The sequence below is a fragment of the Lepidochelys olivacea genome (genome assembly GCF_965140295.1).
Source record: "Lepidochelys olivacea isolate rLepOli2 genome assembly, chromosome: 3".
Classification (NCBI taxonomy): domain Eukaryota; kingdom Metazoa; phylum Chordata; order Testudines; family Cheloniidae; genus Lepidochelys; species Lepidochelys olivacea.
The window spans coordinates 91729062-91745105 of NC_140413.1; the positions used below are offsets into that span (position 1 = coordinate 91729062).

The window sequence follows — 16044 nt, forward strand, 5'->3', positions numbered from 1 at the left end:
ACTGGCAATTTGGAGTCTAAAGTTGGCAAAAAACAATACAAGTTTCATTTCCCAGTTTTAAGTGTTACATTGTTTTGAGCATTAATCTCATATGACTGTACATAACAGATTCTAAAGTGATATAGTTTAGAAAGTAGTACATAAAATACTGTTTAAAGTATTTTTCCTCCCTCTTGTCCTGTCTTTGTAGTTGTTGTTTAGATTTAATAGTGATAAATAGTTGTTTTGCTTTGATAGGTTGGTCAAATTTGCCTCTACTCTATTACATGGACCTATATTCTTGAATTCCATTGTATAATTGTTTAACATTATTCAATAAAAATATTTATTAAAAAGAAAAATGCTACTTAGGTCAGCTTGTGACTAACAATGCTACTATTGCTGTTTTTGTGAGCAACTCAATTACTAATAGAATAAGGCTTTGAATAGAAAAAAATATGAAAAGGTAACAATGTACATAGCACTATATTGCATTGTTACATTTCTTCCAAAACATTCAGTGAAATTTTCTTAGTACTAATGTTTTACCTAGACATGAACTGGAATGGTATATTAAGCATAAGACATGATTCACACTGATTTATTTCAGAATATAAAAGTGAAACAAAAGAACCAGGAGAGAGAAAATATAAAAATATATTGTATGAAGTAACAGGACAGAAACATACAAACTATTTTGTTTTCATTAAGGTGAAATTAACTTTCACTTGCTTAGCCATACTTTATTTTCAGGACAACAGTGGAAGAAGAGGAGACAAAATAATTAGAGGCTTAACAGACATGTTCACCAGTAGGACTTTGAACTTTTTAAATTTTTAGATACATGAGCCAAATGAGGGGGAATACAGAGGGAAATATCAACTTATCAATCAAGTCATCTGTAAGGGCTCAGGATCTCTGAAGGTTAGTTGTATTGCACTAAATGCACCAATTAAAGAGTGCAAGAAAGAGCTCAAAATGGGCATTTGCTTTAAGCGAGTGTAAAGGGTTGTTGTCGCCATGTACAACGATGGAGTGAGCTGTAGCTCACGAAAGCTTATGCTCAAATAAATTTGTTAATCTCTAAGGTGCCACAAGTCCTCCTTTTCTTTTTGCATGTACACCTTGTACACGGTAGGTTGCTACTAGCAGTCCTGGCTTCTATACCAGATATGGACTGTCTACAGAGCTTCCTTCCGAGAGAGAGAGAGAGAGACAGAGAGAGACACAGAGACAGAGACCGACCAGATGTAAACCCTATAAGACTCTTTAATGCACTGCCAGGAATAGCTACTGTGAGCTTTAAGGAGGTATGTGACACACAGCATCACCTAATGTTTGATCTGTACAATACAATTTAGCACTCCATTACAGTTGCAATGTATGCAATCTTAGCCCTGGTCTACACTAGGACTTTAGGTTGAATTTAGCAGCATTAAATCGATGTAAACCTGCACTTGTCCACACAATGAAGCTCTTTATTTCGACTTAAAGGGCTCTTACTCCACCCCTGACAAGTGGATTAGTGCTTAAATCGGCCTTGCCGGGTCGAATTTGGGGTACTGTGGACACAATTCGATGGTATTGGCCTCCGGGACCTATCCCAGAGTGCTCCATTGTGACTGCTCTGGACAGTACTCTCAACTCAGATGCACGATTGTTTGCCGTTGCTCTGACGCAGGGAGGGGCGACTGAGGACACGATTTACAGGGTTGGCTTACAGGGAGCTAAAATCAACAAGGGGGTGGAGTATTTCAGGCAGGACTTCACGGAGGGTTCCAATAAGAAATGGTGCACCTAACTTATTGTTCTTATTGGAACAAGGAGGTTAGTCTGGCCTCTGAATGATACATGGCTAGATTTACCTCGCTGCACCTTCTCTGTGAGTGACTGCAGTGTGACCTAAAGGAATGAGTCCCCTAGACGGGGGGCAGGGGTTTGCAAATGAGTATAAAACAAATCTGGTCTATTTCTTTTTTTGATACACTCCATCTATCTTTTACATCTTTGGCTGGCAGCAGACAGTGCAGAAGGACTGCATGCCATCCACATCTCATGGCTGCTTGGCAGAAGATGATGCAATAGGACTGCTAGCAATCCGTATCACCTGCCTGTTCACCATAAGATGGTTCAATAGGACTGACTGCAGGACTAAAGAGAATGACTTGATCAAGTCACTCCAAATTTAGTCCCTGCGCCCATGTCTGCCCAGGCGCTCCTGATCGACCTCACACAGGCGACCAGGAGCACCTCGGACACGACGAGGACGGCTACCAGTCCTATTGCACCGTCTGCTGCCACAAGGCAATGGGTTGCTGCTGCTGTGTAGCAATGCAGTACCGCGTCTGCCAGCACCCAGGAGACATAGGGTGACAGTGAGCTGAGCGGGCTCCATGTTTGCCATGATATGGCATCTGCACAGGTAACTCAGGAAAAAAGGCGCGAAACGATTGTCTGCCCTTGCTTTCACGGAGGGAGGGAGGGAATGGGGGCCTGACGATATGTACCCAGAACCACCCGCGACAATGATTTAGCCCCATCAGGCATTGGGATCTCAACCCAGAATTCCAATGGGCAGCGGAGACCGCGGGAACTGTGGGATAGCTGCCTACAGTGCAACCCTCCGGAAGTCGACTCTAGCCTCGGTACTGTGGAAGCACTCCGCCGAGTTAATGCACTTAATGCACTTAGAGCATTTTCTGTGGGGATACACACACTCAAATATATAAAACCGATTTCTAAAAAACTGACTTCTATAAATTTGACTTAATTTCATAGTGTAGACATACCCTTAGGGTCTGACACTGCTGGCACCTATTACTGGATATAGTACTCACTACCACGAACAGCTCCATGACTACGTGAGGCCAATGAACCCATTTATGTTATGGAGGGAGTGATCCTGAGACCCTGCATCCAGTAGCAGCAGGACTGAGCCCCACCTGCATGCATTTGCATGTGGCAAATGACACTGCGGTAGGCTCCTCCGAATCTACAAGTGCCTAGAGCCAACGGGCTGCGGAGCAGGGAGCTAGACCCAGCTCCACAGGACAGAAGCAGCTGCACAGGGGAAGTGAGGGGCAGATTCAGTCCCCTACCACGCCCTCCCCCCTCCCCCCCCCGAATATTTTCACTGCCATTCACATCTTAATGTGCCCTTCACAGAGGCATAAAAGGCACCATGTATGGAGGTCACTATTAGCGACAGACACCCCACACGATAAGCAGTGCCTCAAGCCTAGTGAGTGCTTCCTACCACCGGTGCCTACCATCGAAACCAACTATTAAAACAAACTTGAAAGTATAAAATAAGAATTAAAAAACACTTAAGTGTGAACTGCTAACTAACTGTTGACAGGTTAGCTTTCTCCTTAATTAGCTACCTACACAGAAGAAAATCCATGAGGTAATCCTCACAGTGGGCTCTGACACAGGCAATGAGCAGTGAGAAGGAAGTCAGAGGGTCAGGAAGGCACTGACCTAATATAGCCTCCGGAGGGGCCATAAGGAGGTGCAGGATTCATGTGTCTCCTCGACCAATACTGCTGCAAAAAATTCTCCGGCTCTAGCATTTTGGAATAGATGCATGCAACTACGTGAAGAACTGCTCAGGAGGGAAATACAGCTAGGCCTCGCTGTGTTGAATTAGGCAATCCCCCAACAAATCGAGTAAACCTACCCGGTGAAGAGGACCTGTGCAAGGCCCTATGAGCTATCTGAACTCTAAGCACAGCTGGGTGCATAGGGAGCCCCTGCACAGAAATGAGTTCTCCCTATAACAGCATCTTCCTCAAAAGTGTCTGGATAGCCACAAGTAGGGGTCAGCTCCCGATTGTAAGAATCGGTGAACACTAAACTGCAAACGGATCCTAACTTTCACTGCACAAAAGCTATCCCTTTGGCTAGTTTCTACTAGAAAATGGACTGAAGGGCATCTTTGGCATGTCTGGTTTAGAATTGGGTGCTGGAAGTTTTGGCTTACGTGTGATTGTTTTGACCAAGGTTTCAGAAAAACCCGTCATACCACCCATTTGCAAATAATTATCTTGGCATATTGATCCCATATTCCTTACCAGGCCGGATGAGTGATAGCTGAATATTTCTGATGTCCCAGAAACATTTAAAATAAAAGTGTTTACATAAAAATGATATCCAGAGACCACTCAAAGTATTTTTGATTTTTCAAAATATTCTTATTATTGAGTTTTTGTATCACTACAGACCCTGCTTGTCAGCAGGCAGGATTGACCGTAGGACTTCTGCATGAGCTAAAAGCCACATGACTCTTAACCAAGAATATAGCAGATTCATCAATCTCTAGCTGGGCTAGGTGCCACTAGAAGGGAACTGACTGTAACACCAAGCAGGCATGGGTTACAACAGCACATAGTGGTCCCCACCCCACTGTGCTAGACACTATGCAAAGATAATGAGGATGGTCTCTGCTGCCCCATACAGTGTATAATCCAAGTAATTTTTATTTTGCTCAGAATCTATCCATCCACTAATCTACATATCTGTGTGTTTACGCTGCACACATCACGATGGTACTGAGTTCAGTATGAATACCTAGATAAAAAGGTATCACTTGGAGCTATGGATACCCACGTGGGTGGTGAGAACATTAGTTTTCCTCTCATGGCATGTTCTATTGTAAGAATGGCACCAGTGGTGTTCTTACCAATAACAAGATCTCTAAAAAAAGCCTAACCAACAAGTGAAAAGAATATTAACTCTGACAATACAGTTTTGCAAGGTACATAACAGATACACACTGTCACGGGTAACTCTGTCATGGCACAAGAATGTTGTCTCATTTGTGGCATGGTGTCAGGCACTCCGTTATGCTCCACAACTTTCTCATCTATGCCACTTCTGAGCCAGCAGCCCACTCTTACATCGCGAAAGAGGAATTCCCGGAGCTGTGGACTTGATTATATACCTCCTTCTGCATATTGACCTCCTAACAATAAAACCATGACACACAAACGCAACAGAGATGTCATTCCTTTAAAGTCTGAGCCAACACCAATATTAATTTGTTCAGATACCCCTTCCATTTATATTCTGGCAAATGTTATGAGCACAACACACTTCTAGGTGCCACTTAATAGGATGTGAAGACCAATAGTGCCTGGAATTTTCCATAGATAACAAGTGAGTCTTTCCTAAGTATAGAAGCACTTGTTTTATTAAGTGATCATATTATCTTCCCATTACATTTAAATTCAAACATTTTTTACTGAAACACTCTGGAGACAAAAGGGGCTTTACTGGGTGAACGGCTGTGATTTTTTTTCTTTATTCTCTGAAGCTGTGTATGATACAAGTTGCTAAAATGATTTCTTCAATCCACTCTTCTGAGCTAGAAAGCAGCATAACCACAAAAAATGTAAATATAGTTATTCATTGTGAAAAGCAAGCACAAACATTAAGACCAAAAAATCATGCACTCAAAAAGGTCAGGAAAGAGATATAGCTGATTTACCATAAGTAGTTCTGAATATTAGAGTAGCACATAAAGACCCCAATAAGGGATCAGGGCCCCATTGTTTTAGGCATTGTACATACAAAATATAAAGACAATCTCTGCCCCAAAGATTTTCCAGTCTATACCTATGATAGAGACAATAGATGGCTAAAACAAGTGAATGAGTGGGAGCATAAGATAAAACCATGAAACCATTATGATTAGCATAATAAACAACAGTCCTGGTAAAAGAACTGCCAAAAATTCCCAGTGCCTGTAAATTCATTTATCAGGTGTCATCTCCTAAACACAGCCATCTTTAAACAAGATCTGAACAGAACTATATCCAGTTAGGGGATAAGTATGTGCGGTCAATATCTCCATATCCCTTATTTATCTAGCGCATATAATAATTAGTCACTACTTATCTCTACAGTTGACCCTGCTGCCAGGGTTGGGCAGAGGTATTACCATATAGGGGAACAATCTGGACCTCAGACTACCAGCCAAACAGTTTAGTATCCTAGGAACATCGTTAAACTACAAGTTCCACGGGGCAGGGACTGTATTTCATTTCTGTACAGTGCCATGTATAGCCTACAGCACTACACAAATAGCAATTATTCAAGAATTTCCCCTAGAAATTAGGCCAGAATTTCTAGACTATTTTATACCCACCTTGGGCTTGATTTTTCTGAGTTGCTGAGCATCCACCTCTCCCATTAACATCAACTGGAGTTTTGGGTGCTCAGCACTTCTAAAAAAATCGAGGCTAAGATGTCTCAAAATCAGAGGACACTTGAAAATTCTGGTCTGAATCTTTCACAGGTTCATAATGGACTAAAAATTGCAACCAATCTGGCCTCTGACAGAAAATCCATACAACTAGGACTCTGACAAGTGTGGAATAGAGTTAAGCAGATTGTATGTGGAATAAGTGAAAGTTTCTAACTGTTTGGCTTCACTTCAGATAGCAAACCTCTTCCACTTGACATTATGAGGGGTACTTGAGACACACTTGTCTAACAAAACTAGCAGTTCGATATGTAGGTCCATCTGAGGGCAATCCTGTCTGTCTGTGAAAGTGTTTTCCTTCCTTGCAAGAGACATCAGAGGCAGGAAGGTCTAGTTGGATAATACCAAAATTCAGGCCTTGAAGGCTTCTTAAGGCAAGGAGAAAGATTCTAATAATTTCCACTTCCTAATGCACGATACCTACTACCCATTATATAGTGCTCTTCACCTGTGGATCTCAAAGAACTTTAGACAAGAGCTAGGCATATTATCCCCATTTTACAGATCAGGACACTAAGGCACAAAAAAGTGAAGCAACTTGCTCAAAGTCACACAGCAGACTTGGAGCAGAGATGGGAATCGAACTCAGGTCTCCTGAATCCCAGTCCAGTGTCCTACCCACTGGAATACACATCCTCCTGATCACTATCTGGACCAATTTCCTTATTTATGTAATGTTATTCATTGGAAAGGAAGCAATACTTGGCACAGACAGGTCAGTTCCCCAAGTGCAAACCCTTCTGTATGTCTTTGGCAGTCAAGTAAGGATGGTTTAAGACGAAGGAATGAATTAAAACTTTTTTTTTTAAAAAGACACTACAGAGGTTATAAAGGGTTTTTGTTTTTTAAATACATTTATTTTATACAATTGTAATATGCGCGTACTTGAAACCTCAGGATGTGTGGAGGATGTTTTATACCAGGGAACAACATGCTGCTTAGGAAAATTATTGCAGCCAACAGGCAAAATATTTTTAACACAGTCCTTTGTGATACCTGTCTTACTTTGCAAAAAGAAAAGGAGTACTTGTGGCACGTTAGAGACTAACCAATTTATTTGAGCATGAGCTTTCGTGAGCTACAGCTCACTTCATCGGATGCATGCCGTGGAAACTGCAGCAGACTTTATTTATACACAGAGAATATGAAACAATACCTCCTCCCACCCCACTGTCCTGCTGGTAATAGCTTATCTAAAGTGATCATCAGGTGGGCCATTTCCAGCACAAATCCAGGTTTTCTCACCCTCCACCCCCCCACACAAATTCACTCTCCTGCTGGTGATAGCCCATCCAAAGTGACAACTCTCTACACAGTGTGCATGATAATAAAGTTGGGCCATTTCCTGCACAAATCCAGGTTCTCTCACCCCCTCCCAAAAACCACACACACAAACTCACTATCCTGCTGGTAATAGCTCATCCAAAGTGACCATTCTCCCTACAATGTGCATAATTAAGATGGGCCATTTCCAGCACAAATCCAGGTTTTCTCACATCCCCCTACCCCCATACACACACAAACCAGCAGGAGAGTGAGTTTGTGTGTGTGGTTTTTGGGAGGGGGGGGAGGGGGTGAGAGAACCTGGATTTGTGCAGGAAATGGCCCAACTTTATTATCATGCACATTGTGTAAAGAGTTGTCACTTTGGATGGGCTGTCACCAGCAGGAGAGTGAATTTGTGTGGGGGGGTGGAGGGTGAGAAAACCTGGATTTGTGCTGGAAATGGCCCACCTGATGATCACTTTAGATAAGCTATTACCAGCAGGACAGTGGGGTGGGAGGAGGTATTTTTTCATATTCTCTGTGTATAAATAAAGTCTGCTGCAGTTTCCACGGCATGCATCCGATGAAGTGAGCTGTAGCTCACGAAAGCTCATGCTCAAATAAATTGGTTAGTCTCTAACGTGCCACAAGTACTTCTTTTCTTTTTGCGAATACAGACTAACACGGCTGTTACTCTGAAACCTGTCTTACTTTGCTACACTCTTCCCACTAAGAAAGGTAAGACGATATCTAAGCAAGATCACTAAATTCTTAACGTGCGGAGAGGAACAGCTGGGAGCCAGGTAGATTTATATGGAAATTTGGAGATCCAAATAATCTGTATAAAATTCTCTGGATCCTTCTGCCTCTTGAGTATTTCTATTGATTGATAAACCATGAAGGGATACCACACAAATTCCCCAGTGACAGAACTAAGCACAAGCACAGATATCAGCTGTGAAGGAAGTATGCTCAACTGGTCACTTTGGAACTTTTAGTAATCTGGATATGAATGCTCTATAAGCACGCCTGCATCCAACAGGTTTGAAACCCATCATCAGTCTCCTGAATTTAGGATTTTTTTTAAAAAAAAGAAGAGATTGCCACATACTGAAACACATGCACAAACATATTCATGTACTTAATATACCATTCTTGGGAGAATTCTGTGCCAAAAAAATAAAAATTCTGTATACAATATTTTAAAATTCTGCAAATTTTATTTGTCAATACACAAATGTGGAGGCTCCAGCACAGCAGTGGGGAGCAAAGGCCACTGGCTGCACGGAGGTGGGCAGCTCTCCCGCCCCAGGACAGACTTGGTGGTAAGGCTGCACCCGACCCTGACACTGCGCAAAGGCTGGACCTGCCCCAGGAACACGGTGCCCTTCCCCTCCATGCCACAGGCACCAAGATAGCAAGTGAGAGGGACAGATTCTTGCATGCATGCCCAGCCCTGGCCCCGAATCCAGGTGTGAGGCAGGCAGGCTCAGCCTGACAGGATCCTAGTGTGCAGGGGCTTAGTGTGGGGGGATCCAGATATGGGGCAAAAGGGTTCTGTGTGGGGCAATCTGCGGGCAGGCAGCTTGGGGGCGGGGGTGGATATACAAAGGCTCATTGAGGGGTTACAGGTTCATGGGGAAAGGGATTCTGCAGGGGGGTCCAGGTGAAGGTGGTTGGGGCTCAGCAAGGGTGTGTTAGTTAGGGGACCGAGTGGTGGGATCTGGGTGCTGGGAGAGTGGGTCTCGATGGAGTATGGGGTCTGAATGCAGCTGGTTGGAGCTCAGTGGGTTGGAGATCTGGAGGGCTCATCGGGGTGGTCCAGGTGCAGGGGGGATGGGGCTTGTCAGGGTGTGGGTTGGAGTGTGGGGAGCTCAGTGGGGTGCAGTCTGGGTTAAGGTGTGGGTGTCCAGATTCAGGGAGGTGGGGCTTGGGTACAGGAGGGCTCCAGATGCAGGGGGGTGAAGCTTGGCAGGGTGGGGTTTCATGTGCAGGGGGTTCAGGCTGCAAGAGGGTGGGGATGAGGTTTGGCAGGGAAGTCTCTGTTTCGGGAATCCAAGTATGGCGAGCAGCTCCCCGTACAATGACACCCACCCCCCTGCAACTGAGGAGCAATGGGGGCAGGAGGTGGGGGTGCGGAGCTTTCTGTAGCCAGGGGAGGTTTTTGGTCTGACCTGGGTCCAGCTGCTCCTTGCTGGGGAAGAGGAAGTCCCATCCTCCCCTGCCCCCAGCCCAGCCAGGACTAGCAACTGAGCCCAGCACAGGTTAGGAGCCACCAGCCAGTGTGTTGACAGCCCAGCTCCCTCTCCCTCCACAGTGATTTCCCTCTCCACCAGCTGTTCTGAGTGCGCAGAACAAAAAACCTGGCTGCTGGGGAGGGGGTGAGACCGCCCTTGCCGCTTCCCTTTGTTTCCCTGTCAGAAAGTCATTTTTCTCCAGGGAAGCAAAGAAATCTGCAGGGGACATCAGTTCTGCATGTGCGCAGTGGTGCAGAATTCCCCCAGGGGTAATATACTGGCTACCACTGTAAACTAACTGCCACAAATCAAGCCAGTCAGCATTTGAATGAACTCTGTGAAACTTGTAATCCACACACACACACACACACACATTATTATTTATTTGTATTACAATAGCATGTAGAGGCCCTTAACAGCTGCTGCAATGAAGTTTTATTATTTCCAAGAATATAGTATAGTTAGCACATTTTACTAATATACTACGATTTATCATTAGAAAGCTAAAAGTAACTAATTTCTCTGAAAAATTCTACAATTTCCAATCTACAGTGAGGATAAGGATATTCTCCTGTAAATAAAACAACCAAAGAAGGTGGCTTGTATAGTGCTGCAGATACTCAAGTTTCGGGCAGAAGAGCTAGCATGGTCCAGAAGCTATAGACTTTTTTCAAGATTAAGAAAATCACAGCTTTTAATTATTTTTTTCCAATTTGTCATTTAATAGGAGCAATCAAAGCAGAGGATAGCAGCTTTTCAAATACCCAAGTGATATGAAGGAATGCAAATCACATATCTGTTCCACTATTTCTCTCAAATGATTCAACAGAAAAGCCTCAATAATGGAGAGCCAAAGAATTTTGGTGATAACCTAAATAATTATAAAAGAAAAAGAAAACTCCCCTTCATTTCAATAGTACAAGGATTCGCTAGACTCTATACAGCATACTTTCCTAGTTCGCTGAGTGATAGGAAGCAGTATACATGTAATAAAACAAACAGTACTATCAGGCTTCCATTGGAATCTGTTCTTACTGCTTAGAGATTGATCCAAACTAGAGTCCCAGATTAAAGTTCACAGTTTGACACTTTCTATAATGGTGGATCCAAATACTCCAAAGTTTTGAACACTTTGGCTCAGAGACAAATTTCAACCCCTCAAACTCACAAGTATTCGGGGGTAGGAGGAGCTGGGCTTCCCCCCCCCCCCCCCCGTTAGGTGTTACCAGAACACTTCACAGGAAGCAGCTATATTTCAAATAGAGTCTTTAGTATTTTTTCTTGCCCATGTACATGTGAAATGAATCGCAAGAAGTCAACAATTATTATTTAGCTGGAGAAATTCTGTATAAAAAGTGAAACTGTAAAAACTAACCAAATATTTTATTTATAACTATTTGTGAAACAAAAAGAGAAATGGCTAATGGCTGGTAATCCACCAAGAGGTTTTCACTCATCTTGGTATCACCACCCCATACTAAAGCGAGATGAAGATAGTGGGGGAGGAAGAGAGAGGGGAGTAAATGACAATTTCTTCAACTTGGAAAAAGTGTTAAAATTTCCGAGTTCAATATTTCACATATGCACCTGGTAAAGCAGGGGTGACTAAACAAGTAACCCGCAAGCCAAATACAGCCATTTCCGTCTGAGGAGTAAATCCATGGAAGCTAAAAGACCTCTTTATGCCACCTCCATCTTAATCTGATGGAAGTGCCCCTTGGAGCCAGATGGAGCATTGCATGAGGGCACCCATGCCCTCCATGAGTACTACTGCATATTAGGATGAAACTAGCTACTACAGTATTCTCTGTGATATGACTCTCAAGCTCCTGAGTATTGCTAATGTGTTGGAAAAGTTTGAGCACCCCCCTGTTAAAGACAATCTACTACTGAAGATATGTAACAGCTGAAGTCCAAAACACAATCTCTGGCCTCCATTCTATAATTGCTGTTAAAGTGGAGATAATCCAGTGCCACCACACTTGGCAAATGAAACATGGCCTTCAAGTCTTATCTCTCCTTCATATGCCTTTGTCCCTATGTTCATCCATCACTCATACCATGTCAAACAACACAACTAATCTCTGTGCTTCCTGGAACAGTTTATCTGAAAGACACTCAACACGGTTTCTTTGTTACAAGTATCTCAGCACATCACTTCATGCAAATAAACTAAGCTAATCAACTGAGAGGCCTAAAACTTCAAAATTACAATGCATTTGAAGATTTTGTAATTATTAAAAAAAACCAAGCACTGGGTTAACCAAAAGCACTGAAGCAATTCTCTTTTTTCCTTTTTCTCTGCTGTATCATGTTGCTTTCTGGCAGCGAGGCAGGTGTAATGGTTCTCTTAATTTACAAGTTAAATAAACTGACCATGACTTAAATAGTCAAAAAATGTGTTGATACAAAAGGAACCAAATGTTTTACAGAATACAGATTTTTATGGTGCTAACATTTATTGTAAAAATAAGGTATTACCTGGGTACAATGTGTATCAAATATGTACTGTCTAAGGAAAATAAATTGTATGTTTTGGAGGTCTGGGAAACCACTATGAATACATACCACGAGACCCAGCCAAAAATCTTCTTTGATCCTCTTCCCCTATCCTACCAATTGGTCAAAGTATCAAAGAACATAACAGGTGCCATTATACTTGTTAACACTGTAGTCTACTGCAGTTGTTAAAAGTTCATGCCCATAAGACTGAAGGTAATGTAAATATTAAAGCTGACCTTTTCAGAAACGGTCTTCTGTTAGTAACAAAGCTGATAATCAATACTGTTAGAGCCTTTAGCATTCCAAGAGAAAAAAAGTCCCAGAGAGATGTGTGATGCTGCAGCTCCGATGATGAGAGACTTTTCTATTCAGTTATATTCCATAAGATTTTAAACCCATATGCTTATGTATACTTAAGAAAACAGGTACAAAGCCAAAGACTTATCATTTTACCTTGCTATTATCGATGACAGAGTAACATCTAAAAATAAAAATGAAGCCAGCACTTTAATGACATTCCAATTTTATGAAATTAAGAACTTTCATCCTTTTTACCAGAGGACAATAAATGTGATGCTAAGATGACAGGCCTTGATCTTCAGGGCACAGGTGTGAGGAAGGAAGGACTCCTCCACAACACTCCATACAATTCCCTGTAAGCCAAACCTATGAAGCAGGAAAGGTGACTCTCTTAGAGAGGACTCCCTGTGACTGTTCTGTCTCCTTTAACTTGGATACAGCATGTTGTAACAATAGTCTGAAAGCAGCACGAGGTAGGGGAACAAGGAAGAGATAGGGTAAAAAAAGAATATCCCGGAGTGATGTGGTAAAGGGCAATGGAAGAAAATTCAGAATACTGCTGATTATCTTCAAAGCAAATGACTAATTAAATTATCCTGCAGGCTATGGAGTACAACCTATTTATATAGCTTTTGTGATTAAAAACAAACAAAACATTAAAATCAGACTCTGTAGGATTATATGTTAACATCATAACTTTGATCTTATTTGTTATTCCTGAAGCGTGAACTCTGATTATGTTGCTAGAGCATGTTTCACTAAATGCTTCACTAATACATTAAGTTAAACGAAACCAAACGAACCCTGAACCCCACTCCTCTCCACCCCACAACTCCTCCTCCCCCCCAGTTAAAGAGAGTAGAATCTGACATGAGACCCACTGAAGTCAGGACTGTATTCTTAAACCTCACCACCAAAATCAAGCAAAAAAATTCACAGACAGGAAACTGTCTTAAAGTGCAATTCTGTTGTTAAACTACTAAGTAAAGTGACACCTGCTTACCACATCTGCTTTTGGGCCAGATCTTCAGCTGGTGTAAATCTGTATACGGACATTGGCTTTAATGGGACTAGGCGGATTTACAGCAGTTGAAGAATTAGCTCTTTCTATGCTTTCAGAATCGTATCTGCCACGTTCAGTAACAAAAAAAGTTTTCATCACTGTTTGCACTACAGGACTAACCGAAGTAAAAAAACACCAGATATCAACAGAAGTGTTTCCTAAATTACCATCAGTGACACCTGTGCAAACACACAAACAACAGTGAGGTTATCACCAAGAACAGCATTTGTTTTGTCGATCATGTGTTACACTGGTGACAAGACACAAAAACAAAGGAACTCAGACTCAGTTCTCAAGGTGAGTTTGCATCACTGACAGTTAGGAAAAAAACAAAAACAAAAATTATTTATTATTTTTAAACTGAACACGTTATACTGAAATCCTGGAGAGATCTGGACTCTCAATTATGCCCTTTTTACAGAGGCAAAGATACATTTTTGTCTAATAATATTTGGTAAATTTAAAAAGTGGCACAACTGTGTGAAGGCCTCAGCATTGGCATTCCGTTTTAGTGCTGAATTTCTCTGATTACTTTAAAACCACAAAACCAGACTATCCTTGTGTTATATAATATATTTTAGTTCACTTCTATCCATCACCATAGATTATAGAAAACAAACACCAACATCTCAGAGTTTTTACCAAGATAGTACAGGTGACTGACGTCTGTATCTGGAATTTTAAAAACACACACACACACACACACAAAAGACAAAATAACCTCAAGGAAATTTTTATTATTAGTTAAATAAGGAGCTGCTACACCAAGTGTAAAATGCCTCTGCTCTTTGGATATTATCCCATAGAGCAACCGGATCGCTAAATACAAGAGCACAAACATGCTCTGGGGGTGGATTTCTAATCCCCCTGGAGAGAGTCCAGCTCTTCTCCATTTAAGGTCAGGCAAGCAGCAGCTGCACATTTTTGTTCCTGAGAAGAAAACGAAGCCACGCCAAAGCCTCCAACACATATTCCTTTTTTAAACCTTTGCTTTTCTCATGTCCCAAATTAGTTCATTTGTGGCTGAGCACCTTGTAATACAGACACAGAAGAGTTAAATCAGAAGAATGCAGTATGCATTTAAGTACAACTGGTGGCCTTACTGCACTAGTAGGTCAGCAGGAAGCACCTCAGATATTTTCAGAAGACTACACAGATAACTGAGCCCCTTCTTCCAGGTTTCATGTGACAGAAAAGGAAATTTCAGACTGAAATTTAACAAAGTTCTACAGCGACAACTTGTCTAATCTAAAACCAATCGATCTACAATCGGTATGATCGACACAAGATTCACAGTGGATATACTCATAGCATTCACTTAGTCTGAAACTGTACTACGTATTCAGATATTTTAAATGGTTCTGGACTAGAGAGTCCTAAAATGGTTTTAGAAATACACAGAGAAGATTCATTAAATTCCTTTGAAGGCACCTTTTAATTGTTTGTACTACACTCTCATTTATTTCCTGGTCATAAATTAAACACAAAAAAAGTATTAAATTTTAATAAAACAGATGAAACTACTAGATTGAAGGCAATTTTTTTCTTCCCAATAACATGTCACAACACCATATACGAAAAAAAACAATCCTTATGAAGCATACACAGACACACCCCTAAAGTGGCAGTAACAGACCAATGCAGCAAAATCAACAAAGACAAGTTAAAAGTCTGGGAATGAATAAGTGCAAAACACCACTTTTGCTATGCCCATCTGTACAAGGGATGGATTTAAATTATAGTTAATGTTATGCTGGGTGTTGTAGTCAAACACTAATCATTTTAACAGTGGACATTTCACTTTAAAGTCAGAATTGAAGCAGCTAAGTTAAAGAAAGTACTTTTGCTAAAAGTGGTTCATTTTGCCTCAAGTAAAAGAGCAGCGCCATAATGTACCCATCAGTGGTAAATGAACTTTTTGCAGGACTGCATCCTGTGATAAATATAGGATGCTTTCCTTTATAAAGGGCAAATACATTTCTCCTGAGATGTCAGAGATCCAGAATACTAACATTGCCACTACAAGTGAATTATGAGGCCTTAAGCACAAGTAAAAAACCACCACCATTCACTGAGGAGACATTCAATTAACTTTCAACTGAAATATGTAACCTTAAATTTTCTGTTCCTGATACTAAAGGGCAATAGAAAAACTGCCCAATTTACTATATTAGGATAAAAGCTTCAAGCTCTGGTTGTGTTAAAGTTATTGTAACAGTTTTACAGGATCTGACTTCACTTAACTAAGGGTAAAGTCAAGAGAAGCTCATCAAAACAGTGCAAAAAAAGTAATGCAAACACTATATTTTTAAAAAAATGCGGCAAAACAGAATCCTTCTCTCAGCACATTATTGTGTGTCTGGTTTGTGTTCTATTTAAGCTGCATGGTTTATAGAGCAGGGAGCATATCTTCCTCTGTTTACTATATTTCC

General features: G+C 41.5%; 1 protein-coding gene across 1 annotated transcript in view; it reads right to left on the reverse strand.

Moving 5' to 3' along the window:
* Positions 1-16044, reverse strand: part of CEP85L (centrosomal protein 85L) — a 180319-nt gene that overhangs the window by 60561 nt on the left and 103714 nt on the right. The gene's annotated exons all lie outside the window — the stretch shown is intronic.